This window comes from Strigops habroptila, chromosome 7 (genome assembly GCF_004027225.2).
Source record: "Strigops habroptila isolate Jane chromosome 7, bStrHab1.2.pri, whole genome shotgun sequence".
In the NCBI taxonomy this organism is placed as follows: Eukaryota; Metazoa; Chordata; class Aves; order Psittaciformes; family Psittacidae; genus Strigops; species Strigops habroptila.
The window spans coordinates 61068255-61082381 of record NC_044283.2 but is presented as its reverse complement, the minus strand read 5'-3'; the positions used below and the strand labels follow the sequence as shown (position 1 = coordinate 61082381).

General features: G+C 44.2%; 1 protein-coding gene across 4 annotated transcripts in view; it reads right to left on the bottom strand.

Annotated features, from left to right (window-relative positions):
• WDFY3 (WD repeat and FYVE domain containing 3) overlaps positions 1–13684 on the bottom strand; it is a 171143-nt gene extending 157459 nt beyond the window's left edge. For all 4 annotated transcript variants that reach the window (XM_030491686.1, XM_030491689.1, XM_030491688.1 and 1 more), the window contains exon 1: positions 13283–13684. The gene's annotated coding sequence lies outside the window, so the exon portion shown is untranslated. The remainder of the gene's footprint in view (positions 1–13282) is intronic.
• Between the last annotated feature and the right edge of the window lie 443 nt (positions 13685–14127).

Below are 14127 nucleotides of genomic sequence, written 5' to 3'. Positions count from 1 at the left end.
CCTTGTATGCAGCAGGAGGTACCTCCAAGCTGCGGGAGATGCAGGGTGAAGGGAAGGGGGGGAAGGTTTCAAAGGAAACAAGAAATATTCTTCCACGTACCAGAATGCCCTGAGATATCTAAAGGTCACTCTTCTTAAAGGATCTTAAGCTCAAGAGGACAACTAGAATACAAATAATGACTACCAACCACTTAAATATATTTCATTTACCACTGAAAGCTAAATTTATTACTGAAGGTCAAGAGAAAGTTAAAAGAGACTGGATCATTTCTCTGTGTGCAGATTGTATTTACACAGCACAGGGCTCTTTGACCTAGTGGATAATGATATTACAACATGCACGGGAAGGCAAGCAAACTCACTTTCAGCCTGGAAATAAAAACCTCTTAGGAGAGTAATAATTGGCCAGAAGAACAGATTACTAAGATTGCATGTCAGATTCCCCCCTAACTCAGAGCCATTCATTACATGGGATATCTTTCTAAAAGAGATACTTCCATTCAACTAAAAGATGTTGCAACCAATGCCGTGACATGTCATTGCTTATATGGAAAGATAGTCGTTTCTTACTGTAAAAAATACTACAATCATCCAAAGATCACCACTGAAGTACCAGACTCTTCAAAAGATACTTGGTTTTAACTAAGAAAGGACACCACAGGCAGCACAAAGATGTCAGGCACTATAATTATACTGCTTCGGTACACAGGTTTTTCAGATCTTGCTCTGAAATGGTCCATGTTCTCGGTCCCTTTCTCTTTCTCTCCTCCTCCTTTTCCAGGCCTTTTTATTGGGGGGGTGAGGGCAGGGGCGGAATTTAGACTATCTGGTCTTCAAGATAAACCAACAAGAACTTGCAAAACAAACACCAGAAAATAACTCTGAGACAGTACTGTATTTTCAGTACAAGCTTCCATCTCATGATAAAGTTTTGCCATCTTTTTCCCAGCCCTGTTCAAAATAGTCTATTAGGTCTTAGGAATCCCATCTCAGGAACATTCATCAGAAGCGGTATAAAGAAGAGTGAGAAGCTTACTTACTAACATCGGAATACTTAAGCATAGCAATGAAAAAAGGGAGGGCAAGAACACCACTTTCTCTCTGTAAGACAGAAATAAGGAATGGCAGTAAGCATATATGTGCATATGCACATATGGATGTGTCCTGTCATTTCTTGTCAGCTCATAAATAAAAGGGGAAGACACTGAAAATGGGCAGCAGAAAGATGCAAAGTAATTTAGAAGAAACTCATGTAATGAAACTCACTACCACTTTTGCAGTTTGCTATAATTAAGGAAAAGCGTGATTCCTCCACTGGACACAACGAACATTGCCATACTTCCAATGAACGGCTTTTTATAAACATGAATATAAAACCCCATGTGTTGAGGAGACCAGTCACTTGGGTCACAGTTTCCCCTACGGACAATGATTCCACATAGCAGCCACAAAAACTGTCCTTCCTGCAGCCTGTAAACTTGGTGGGGCTGGCCAGCCTCAGACTCATGGCTCCCAACAGGCTATAAATGACAGTAAGGCCTGTGCTCCACATACCACCCTCTATTATTGCTCTAACATGCAAAGCCTAGAAAATCATGTTTCTGAGCACTAAAGCAATCAAGTATCATTCTTCTCTCTCCACTCAGTTCAGCCTAAACATTATTCTAACAGTACCTGATGAGAAAGCTGGAGGGCAACAGAAAGCTTATTTTTCACCCCCACGCTGAGAGTCATAGTGAACTGGTTGAAACAAAATCCTCATGACTTGTTTGTCAGACTGTTCTTTTGTCCTTTTCCTACTGAATTGTTGCTACCAAAGAAACTGGGGTAAGAGGGAAGAGGATCTATTTTACCGGTTTTACTTTTTATTGCTAGATTTCACCTGTTAGCTGGCAAACTGGCCATGGCCATATAAGTAGTCATCAACATGAAGGGGAAAAGAAAAAGGTCAAGTATTCTTGCTAAAACAATTCTACAAAATTCTGCAAGATCTCTGCAGACAAATACCTCTTGCTCAGTCTAAAGAACAGCAGTAATACTCATTAATGAGAAAATAACAGACAAATCATAAAAGTCTTCATCAGGCCTCCATTTTCCATTCATGCAGACAAAGCTATCTTCCTGAAACAGTTATACTGAAAACTACTCAAGAAAAGTCTTCATACATTAACAAGAAAACACAACACTGCGCACTTACTACAATTTTTTTTCTTTAAATATCAAGACCATTCATTACTCCCAAGCAATGCAGTTCTTCTAAAAACCTGGGTTATTCAAAGACTTTTTACCGAACCTTATTTAATGTTTTAACAAGAAAGTATGACTTCTAACCACTCTTCTATGTTGCAAGTTAATACTAAACTTTCAGCCAAGTCAGAGGGCTCCTGGTAGAGCTCCTGCTCCCCTCTCTCTGATTAACTGCAGGCTTATTTCCTTGAGTGAAGTAAAAGGGTCAAAGGACCCTTATTGTTTATAACCAATTTGTTTAAATTCATAAAAATAGCTTGCTTTCTCCTCGGCAGAGGTAAGATCCTTCCACACGCTGTGCTAACTTTCCAACAAGGTTTACATTAGCCACCACCAGGACCTCCCAGCTGCTGACACCAGTCACTGCTGTCCACCACACCAAGAGCAAACACAGCAGGAGTCTAACAAATACACCAGTTCTAAGCTCAATGGTGAAAACCAGTTACAGTAGAATACCCAGTACTTTCATATCCCATCAAATAATGAATGATCTTACTATTTTCACTATCACATAAAAAAAAGAATCATTAAAAAAAAAAAAATCACCCTCTGCCATAGCGCTTCACAGTGCACCTGAAAGATTCACGTCTTCATTTGCTGCTTAAAGCACACCCACACTCACCACCTCTTATCTCTTCCTGCAAAAAGTCAGGCCTCTAAACCTCATCCTTCTAGCTAAAACACCCTAGCAAATGTCCTGCTTCAAGCAAGACCAGATGTCTCTTCCAACCAAAATTTCTCTGATGCATTCAAACTGTCCTAGATGAAATCAAATTTGAAGACGAGTCCTTCCTCTCAATACATAATAAAGACAGCAGTGGTTACTCTGTTGAACCCAAGTCTTGCTCCTCCATTAATACCAGAATAAACCCTTCAACATGGTCTTGACACCCACAGATACTGGAGAGCCTTTCTCAAATCATCAGACAAATTAATTTTGCAATATATTACAATACAGGAGTGCTAAAAACATCTGATTTTGTTGGGCATTTCGGACATGGCCTAAGACACAAAATAATTTTTAAATGCATTTTTGGAAGTGACAAGAAGTTCACCATGCCTTTTTAAGCACAATTTTAAGGATTAGTTTGCAGAGACAGGCTGTGAAAGTAAAAGCAGCCTGACATCCATCCATTCCTGCCTCTCTCTCCACACACACACCAGAACATCTCAAACTGCAGCTGAATCCTGTGTAACTTAGTACAGCCATTCACAGAAATAGTTACAAAGACATCGCATTTCAAGAAAGCTCCAAGAAGTAACCTTCATCCTCTTATAAACAACAGAGAGCAAGAGACTATTGGTTTCTGGACACAGAACATTTGGCGCTCTATCACACAGATTCACAGACTGGTGAACTTTCCTGGTAACCTAATGTGAAGCTACAGGGAAATTAACCAAAATCAAGAATGTATTTCAATTGCCCACAGCCCTGCAGCGTTTGAGATGTTCCACTTTCCTACTCATTGAGGACCACTACAGAAGGCAGATAACAAGCAGGTCTTCTAAGGATCTCCACCACCACAACTCTCAGCTTAATGCAACAACACAGACTTGAACTGAACTCCACACAATATGAACACCTGCTAATGGTGGTATCCTTTTTTTTTGTTTTTAACAATTTATATAAACTTATGTTTTCATTCGAAATGTTCATCCTTACTCAGGCTGCAAGTTCAAATTCACCCTCAAAGGATGATAGAAAAGAGGATGAGCAGAGAAGAGAAGAGCTGTCATCTTTCAAATTTATTCTGCCTGTGCCAGCGGAAGTTAAATCTTCACCTTGGTGTAGTCTCTACTCAATCTGAGCTGCTTCAGAAAAACATCGACTATATTGATCTCCTTTTATAAAGATCATAATTTTAAAGACACTTATAATGAGACAAAAAAAACCCAAAACCTCACAACTTTTCCAAGTACATGATTTGCAACACACACACCTCCTCTGTTTCCATTTATTTAAAAAAAAAACCCACCATAAAACAAAAAACACAAAACCAAACATTCAGATCATCGTGTATATTTGAAGCATATACACATACACATATGTGCTTTACTGAAATAAAAATAGGTCATAGCTTTAGGTGGTTTAACTGATCAGTATGGTCTTCCAATTCACACAAAGAAACTGTACAAGTAACTTGGAAAAAAAAATACCCAGCTACAAATATAGCATATCCAGATTTCTGTCTCCCTAAGTACAGGGACATCACCAGTGAAATTGCAAGGGATTTCAAACAGACAGCAAGGAAGCCTTTTTTCCCCTGGTCCTGATCCAACACTGCTAGGAACGTGGTTATGTTCCTGGTAAGAAACTGAAAGCAAATATTTCTGTCTCCAGCAGTTACCACAATCAAATAAGAAGTGCTGGTGCTGTGCCTTTACACTCTCTAATAATGAAAAGCTTCAAGAGATACACCCTGGTTACTTCATGAGCCACTCAAAACCTAAATTAAATATTCTTCATCAGCTTATCCTCACTGCTCAGAACTGTGAAAAAGAAACTTCTACAAACCTAATTAACAAGCAAATTAGCATCCTCTTAGATCATACCCACAGAGACTTTGCTTTTACATTTCTATTGTGGCTCACTGCTTAACTGCTACTGACTCAAGTATTAGCATTTATTTTGTGATGCAATAGCAAAACTGCTTCTGTGCCTATTCCACATGACTGCTTATAAAGAATATTTACTTCTGCCTGTTCAGAGATGCATCCTTTCTTCTGCAAGTGTAAAGAAACTCCCAAATGAAACGAATTTCACTCCTCTCCAGTCACTTTATCAGACAGAAAACAAGTGATGACAAGCATCTTGACAGCTCTGACCACATCCTTCTTAGTCTCATCATATTCATGACATCCCAATTCTGTGCATTTTGCCATGCGAAGATTCCAAAATTGTTCTAGCCCTCACAGTAGTGGGAAAAAATTGACGACTGCATGCTCAAGATTCAAAAGTATCAAAAAAGAAATCCATTTATTTCATGCTTTTAATGCTTTAAAAGACTATAACTTCATTCAATCTCACAACTGAGGGCCTGCACTGTGACATTTTAACTCCTAGGTTAGCAACCTTGAGAACATAAAAAGGCTCAACTTTTGCATTAAGAAACACACTCGTTATCTGCTTTGTCTGTGATTCTACTATGCAATACATTCTGTACTCTGTGCATTCTCACAAATACAAAGCAAGGCCTTGATCTCGTCCCTGGCTCTCACATGAAGACCCAAGGACCTCCATAAAACCCCATTAGAAATAAGTAAGTCTTGGCAAGAATACAACTGCAGAGACAAGTCCCAGGATCATCAATAGCACTCTGAATGCTATGGAGGTGGTGAATCTTAGCACAAAAACAGTAGATAGCAGTCCAATTATCATCAGCCTGCAGTGAAAGCACTCTCTTCTGTTCTAGTCAGAGCACTAAAGCACACCCTCTCCCATTCAGTGAGGATTCAAAAGCTTCAGGTGTTAAAACAAACACACACAGGAAAACTGAAAGCCTTGTCCCCTGCTCACCACAGTTGGGGTGCGGGATCCACTTAAACTAGTATTGCCACTGAAGCCACCATATCATGCAACCAAAGCAGTCCACCTACTATGAACAGCTCGAAGGCCAATACTCCATGCCAATCTAATAAACCTCAGACAAAAGCTGAGGCTGATGATGCCAGACACGCTTCTATCTGATTAACCTTCTTAATGATCTTTACCCTCCCTGAGGCATTCTGAACAGTCTTTCTCCCTTTTGGGATTGTCCATCATCCAAGCCCTCGAAAACTCTTTTAAAAGAAGTTTTGTGACCAAGCCAAGTCGATATTTTGTCATATTTTTAATGAAAAATCACAGGCATTCTCTCTGTTTGCATTTGTTTGTTTCTTTTACAGCATACCTTCTGGACATTCGCCCATAGGAACGTTACAAAGTTCAACAAGGCCAAGTGCAAGATTCTGCACCTGGGTTGGGACAATCCCAAGCAGAAATACAGGCTGGGCACAGAATGGATTGAGAGCAGCCCTGAGAAGGACTTAGGGGTGCTGGTCAATGTGAAGCTCAACATGAGCCGGCAGTGTGCACTCGCAGCCCAGAAACCAACTGTGTACTGGGCTGCATCAACAGGAGAGTGAGCAGGAGGTCAAGGAAGGTGATCCTGTCCCTCTACTCCACTCTTGTGAGACCCCACCTGCAGTACTGCATCCAGCTCTGTGGGCCCCAACATAAGAAGGACATGGACCTGCTTGAGTGAGTCCAGAGAAGGGCCACAAAGATGATCAGAGGCTGGAGCACCTCTCCTATGAAGACAGGCTTAGAAAGCTGGGCTTGTTCAGCCTGGAAAAGTATCAAGGGAGATTTTATAGCAGCCTTCCAGTACCTAAAGGGGGCCTACTGAAATCTGGAGAAGAAATTTTTGTAAGGGCATGTAGTGATAGGACAAGGGGAAATGGTTTTAAACTGAAAGAGGGTAGATTCAGATTAGATATTAGGAAGAAATTCTTCGCTATGAGGGTGGTGAGACACTGGCACAGGTTGCCCAGAGAAGCTGTGGCTGCCCCATCCCTGGAAGTGTTCCAAGGCCAGGCTGGATGGCTTTGAGCAACCTGGCCTAGTGGAAGGTGTCCCTACCTGTGGCAGGGGTGGTTGGAATTAGATGATCTTTAAGGTCCCTTCCAACCCAAACCACTCTACAACACCCTAAGCATTTTCTTAGCCCTGCAATTTCTCTTCATAATCTCAAATTACACAAAAAAAAAAAAGGATATACTTACACTGCCAAGTAACCAAACACAAACTTCAGGAAGCCCCTTGTGTACCAAGCACTTCTTTCTATTACAGTTCAGCTGTGAGTTAAGATTCTGGTTCACAGCAAGAGCTAGGCGCCTCAAGCAACACTACTTATCACCATGACATTCAAATACACTCCACTTTCTGAAGCAACATCCCATCAGCTACTAGTTTACACACATCAAACCACCCTGCTTTGACTTACACAGAGATTTTTACCATGTCTTCCTTTGAAAACAGTAAATTGTCTGGTAATGTGAGAACAAAAAACGTGATTCACTCGCACCAATACTCCACCTGTCAGCATAATACTGACAAAAACAACAGCAAGACATTCCAGGTAGAGCTACTTTCTGACACTCAATGCATGGCGATACCTCTGACAAAACCAGTAGTGAAATAGAAAGCCAGATCATCATTTTTAAGAGCTCCTGATGCATATTTTCACTGGAGTCAGACTGTCCTGAAAATGAAGGAACCTAAAAAAAACATCTAACGCACATGCTGGAACATCTTCCCTTTCTAGCCACGTGTCTATCTCATCGTCACCAAATTGCAAGCTCTGAAGGTTTTGTTTTTCTCTATTTGCTTACTTGACATAGCCGCTTTAAGTTAAGCATCAGTTTGATAACTCCCCCCCTACTCTGAAACCTTTCACTAGAAAGCCTTTAGATGTACCTCCAAAACCAAACTCACATGGCCACTAGAAAGAAAATGATTCAAGAGAGAGAATAACTTCTTTTACTAACTAGGAAGTTCATAGAAAAAGCTGCTGTAAAAAAGTAGGCAAAAGCCATCTCCTAAAAGGTCTGACTTCTCTAAGATAGGTGTCTTAGAATCAGCACAAGAAGCTTGTTAGGCATGTAGCTAAGGAATACCCACCCAACCTGAAAAGGTACAAGTTTAACTTACGTACTTTCAGTGCAATATTGTAATTTCTCTACAGCAAGAAAGGGATGAAATCAGCCATCTGGAAATTCCACTTCTGTCATGTGTTTTGAAATGTACTATTGTCTGTACACTAAGTCAGCCAACCTGCTCAAAGCTTTTTCCTTTTAGCATGATAATAAAATGCATGACATGGAAATAACAATATTTGTGAAGGTATAAGAACTAAACAGTCTTATAATGAATATCTGATTGCTATAATTCAGCTGCATCCATCTTATCTTTCTCCTACATTACTTTTTACCCAAAAATATGAAGCCACATGCCTTTGTACCATTCAACATCCCTTATTGTTCATTTCTTCCACAGAGTTCACTCTTCCCTAGCATAACACTGTTCTATTGCTTTTGAAATTTTAGAAGGTACTTTTTTGCATGTGCTACAGTAAGTTCTGCAAATTTGTTCCCATTCTGCAATATGACAGAAGCATGAAAAGTCATATGCTTAAGACAGGCAGAAATCCATCACAGGACATTGATGAAACATGAAACCATCAAAGCAATCAAAACCGTTTTTTTCCCTCAAAAGGGAAAGATCCCAAAACATGACATGTAGCTCTCACGGGAATAATCCAATTCCAAAGAAATGTCAAACTTCGTTTTTTCCCCAAATCTCAATACAGACAGTTTTACTTCCATGCTCACAGCTTTGTTCAACAGGTGGGGAGAGAAAAATGAAAAAGAAAAAAAGCCAAAAAGATTCCCTGCTGTTATTTGAAATCACAAAAACATCAGCACAGTTGGCAAAGATTATGTCCAGTGCACATTTCCATACAGAACAGAAATCAAACAATTTTGCCCCAGAGCTGTTCACAGGAAAAAAACACCTCAAAAGATGCATGTCATCTTCACTTACAAAAGACTTAAGGAAAGAATTAGCTAAAGATTGTTCCCCCTTCACCACTCATAACAAAATCCTTGTAATTACAGGTGAGTATCAAATCAACATACAGGGTTTAAACAGCCACTTGGAGTCACAAAATGCTACACAGTACTAACCCAATAGTTTTATACAGTATTTCCTATTCCTCCTTCTGTTAAGCTCTGATACAATATTAGCATAAAGACAAAGCAAGATATGCAACAACTGTGCTACAGATCATCTAACTTTGCTTAAATAATCACCCCCATCACCCGGCAGGTGACCCAAACACAAGGTGCTGTATGCACTTACCTGTAATATCACAGAACAAGAGGAGATGTGAGCAACAAGCAGAAGCAAAACATGAGTTGCTTGCCAAACAGATGCTCTCCAGGCTGGATCACCAGTAATGCACATTCAGTATTGCAAAGTTTGCAGTGCTATCGCCTGAGTCAAGATGCTGCTCTCACATCCTCACCAATGACTTCAATTAAAATGTCACAAGCTGCCAGCAGAATTTCATATATAACCTCAGAAGCTTTGGCAATGAGAGTGCAAACAGGAATATAGGAAACAGCAATGCTTTCTATACTGTCTGTGGGGCAGCTGGTTAAAACAAATATGCACATGGGCCTTCTAATTACATTCTGTCCTCTCCTACCCAGCCTGGACAAGGTGTGAACAGCCCAGACACACGATGTAAAGTCTTCAACAGAAGATACCAGGAGTTATACAAGAGTGAAACTATTTATTAAAAGATGAAAACTGTAAACAAAATTACAAACTTAAAGAAGTGAGCTGTTGCAGTACATGTGACAACCTTACGTCAGTGTGCCTCAGTCCCTTCAACACTGAAGGGTGTGTGAAGGCTCATACTTACAACTCAAGTTGTAGGCCCCTCAGGACACATAAGCAACAACAAATAAAGAATTTTTAAAAACTATCAGTATTGCCAATAACTCAAAGAAACTAATAGCATGAGTATTTGTCACAACTTGAGGATTTTAAATGTTGTACTATTGCAATTAGCAACACCAACAAAAAGGAGAATCAAGAAGGAAACCAGTGAAGTTATAAGCTTCAGTATTACAGCCATGAAGAAATCATTTATTTTCCCCCTACACACAAAACCAAAAATTGTACTACGGACCAACAAAAGATTCTATTCCCCACTTCAAAATGCAAGTTTCATTCCAGTAAGATACCATAAGAATAGACTTCCACAATTCTAATTATCAGAAAGGCAAGCACTAGGGGGTAAATTGTGACTAAGATGTATGGTTCCTCATGGCATACTGTATCCGCCCTCTCCAAAATCTGTTTATTTTGGACAAATGATACAAGACTTCCTTACAGCAGGAAGTCATGCAAGTCAAAGGCCACTGCTGAAACAGTATTTCCACTATTTTGCAATAGGAACTTAAAATCATTCACAAACATGAACTAAACTGCTAACCAACATCAGCAGATTTGTCCTTCGGCAATTTAACAATCAGAGGGGGAACTACTGGCTTTTCTTTGCATTCCTCAGCTTAGCACATCTTCAGAAACACAAGTAAATTCCCACAACCCGATGCTACAAAACAGCTAACATCAATATTTGGGAAGTGAAACTCCACGCTCTAACACCAAAGTTTCCAAACAATCTCATGACAGCCCTAAGCAAGCAGAACATATGCCCACACTCACCCCATACTCGGCACATGGAAGCATCCCAGAAGTCTTCTGTATGCTAAAAATACCAACTGAACACTTGCAGAGAACTACGAAATAGAAGAATTCAGCAACGCATTTTACATCTGCCAGTCTTACTTTAACTAACAGCAACATGCATCAGTACATCCTGAAGACCTGCTTGCCTTGTATACTTCTTCTGGCAGTACAGCTCTGGTAAACCAGAGCTAAGTACCAAGGTTTTCATACCCATACAGATGGCTGGTAGCTCACCTTCTCAGCCAATTCATGTAGCAAGACGCAACAAGATAACACAGCCTTCTAACTAAACCTGTTACTTCCAGGTTGAAATTACAATAATTTTGTTACTTAGCATCTTTCTGTTACCGTTTGGAAAGAAAGAAAGGAGACTTCCTCTCACATTGTACCACACCATATTGTCAAGTAGCTGATTTCAATGCATCAAACCGCAAATAAACAGTTTTCTGGACATACTAACCCTTACACGTACCTTGAGATAGAAATGTTGTAATGCATTTTTAAATGTGTGCTTAAGATATTAAAAATCACAACAGTATTATGCTTAACTTGCTTAAATTTGAATCAAATAGATAATCAGCTGAGTAGGAGCTCCAACCATGTAACCCAAACATATTACGTTTCTATTCCAAATCTAGCAGACTAAAAACTGACCAATGGATTGGAAAAGCAAACAAACATGTCCAGTTCCTAGCAAACACATACCAAACCAAAAAATACTATTCACTGATCTCTAGTCTACCACCACTGATATGTAAGGCATTCTTCTACCCAAAACACGTTCCTATCAATGATGTTGAGTATTCCAGCATTGGCTCCAATTGAGCTGAACAGACCCATACTACATAATGTGGAGATGCCCACTTGCAGTCCAAATAAACGGCCAAAGTTACATTACCAGCTCTTCTTGATCAGGATCATGGAGCAAAGGCACAATGCTATATTAACACCGATGCACGTTTCCAGCACCCAAAGCATTCTGTTTCATAAACATGCCTGCCTATAACCTAAAAGCTTAGAGAAGGATTTGGTTGGCTTACTGCAACTGAACAATTCACATAGCTGTAACTTTCATATTTGCAAATGCTGCAAGTCTACCAACATTGCATAGGATGAGCAAAATACTGCAGAAATGCCAGTTCACACAAACTGTACAGTTTGTTCATGTAGCCTATTTCAAGATACCACTATCTTGTCACCAAAACGTGCCAAGGACGCAATCAAGCTGGCTCCCTCCAGAACCACTCTGGATCCAGGGGAGTCTGTGAGCTCAGGCACATCATACAGCTGTACAGCCATAATTGTGCACAGGGGCATGCACAGGCACCAGGTAACAACACAGCTCTGGCACCATTTATGACTTAGCTGGTCATTTCTGCTAGATACAGCATACAAAAATTACTCTTAACAGGAAGCCTACCATTTGTTTTCCATAGTAAAATTACATGGTCCAATACATGGACATGCACAGACCTTGTCACAAACCTACACTGCCAAGTAACCAAAATTCAATTATTAAAATTACGCCAGGACCTGCAAGTCTACACTGACATCTTGGGAGTTACTCTGTTAAACAAGAAATTTCAGCTAGATTATCCATGAAACTAAAGGTCAAAATACATTTAGTCCTCTGCATGATTTCTTTCATAAGTCTTCCTCTATGCAGGCATACATAAGCACAGCTAGAAATTATGGACCTATTCTTTCAAGGTGAATAGCATTCAGGGTCTCAGCTCCCAGCGCTACTGACTGGCCTCTATGCAAACCTCTTCATCTATGTGGATTACCTCTCGGAACGCTGAAGACAAGCAGCAGGTACCTCAGCATCTCCGCAAATCCCCCCATACCATGCTCCTGACTTCCCAGGAGCCACAACCTCCCTGTCCCCGGGGATGCACCGGGGACCCGCCGGGTGCTTTAACTTGAATGTCCCTGCTGCACCACCGGCTCAGTAGCTCGAGGACTGCCACAAAAATAGCCATATAAAAAATGAAAATAAAACTATAAGAGAAAAAAGCGACCCGCCTGCAGCCACTGTCCCTCCCCGCGCTGGCCCTGGGCGGCGGACGGTCTCCCCGCATCCCGCGGCCCGGCTCCCCGCCGGCCGTCCCGCACACCCGAGGGCTGGGGCCCGGGGGGCTCCCTCCCGCGGGAAAACCGCCCTCCCCGGCCACAACAAAGGCCGCCGGAGAGGCCCAGCGCCGCCGCAGCGTCCGCGGGGCTCCGCCGTCCCCTCCGGGTTTCCCTCACCCCCTCACCAGGCTCCGCTGTGGCCGAGGCCCCCGGCACAACCCCTGCCCGCCCCCTTCAGCCCGGCGGGGCCGAGCCGCCCGCCCCACAGGCAGCGCTAGCCCGGGGGCCGCGGCCAGAGAGCTGCCGCTGAAATAAAACATTAAAAACCCCGGGGAGATGGGGGGGGGGTTGCCCGCGCAGTGACAATGATCCATCACCCGAGGCACCTGCGCTGCCGCCCCCTCCTCCAACCCGGCGGCGACGGAGGGAGGCGGCCGCTGCCCGTACGGCATCCCCGGGGAGCGGGGCGATTGCCGCGGCCTGCGGCCGGGCCGAGCCGAGCCAACCGGGACCAGCACCCCGGCGGGGACGCGGGCTGCAGCCCTCCGCGCCGGGCCCGCGAGGAGGTGGCGGGTCTCCCCGCGGCGCGGCCGGGCCCAGCGGCGGTACAACAAAGCGCCGGGGCCCGGAGAGCGGCGGGCAGGGCCGCCAGGCACTCACCGGGAGGCGGCGGGGGTCTCCGTCGGTGCCGCTGTGCCGTGCCCGGCCCGGCCCGCCGGGCCGGGGAGGGGGCAGCGGGTGGTCTCTCCTCTCGTCTCCTCGCCTCTCTCCGCTCCTTTCCGCGGGCACGAGTCGGGGATAAGAGGGTGGGGGGGTTACGCGACGGGGTGGCCGCGGCCGGGCGGTGCGGGCCGGGCCGGGAGGGCGGCTCCCCCGCTGCGGCCCGGGCGGGCTCCGGCGGGAGGCACCGCCGCCGCTGCAGCGTCCGGGCGCTGGGGTCGTTCTGGCCCCATCAAGGCCGGGCCAGGCCGAGGGGGCCGCGCGAGGCGGAGCGGAGGGAGCGGGGCCGCTCCCCGCGGCGGCTGGTGGCCATCTTAGTCCTCCTCCTCCTCCTCCTCCTCCTCCTCCGCGGCGCTGAGTGCCCCCTCCCCGCCCGGCTGCCAGCGCTGCCTCCTCCCTCCGCTCCTCCTCCTCCCGGCTGGCTGCGGTCGCCGCTGCTCCCGCGGCCCAAGGAGGCCGCCTCAGGAGAGCCGCTCTGTAATGGCGGGCTGCGGAGGCAGCCCCTCAGGCACCGGCCCGCCGCCCCGTCCCTTCAGCGGGAAGGCAGCGCGCAGAGGGGCTCCTCTGCTCACCCAGACCGGGTCGGCTTGACAGACGCACAGGCCCCCTTCTTAGTTCTGGAGCTTGTTACAATTATATTACTTTTTAGCGCGGTAGGTTTGGTTTCTCCCCGTTCTCTGACAGAAATCCCGCTCCTCTCGCACTGCAAGCCGGCGTCCCCTCTGCTCTATCCCCGCCGCCAGCCCCACACCACAGGCCCGAGCAGACGACAGGCTACCCAGCGC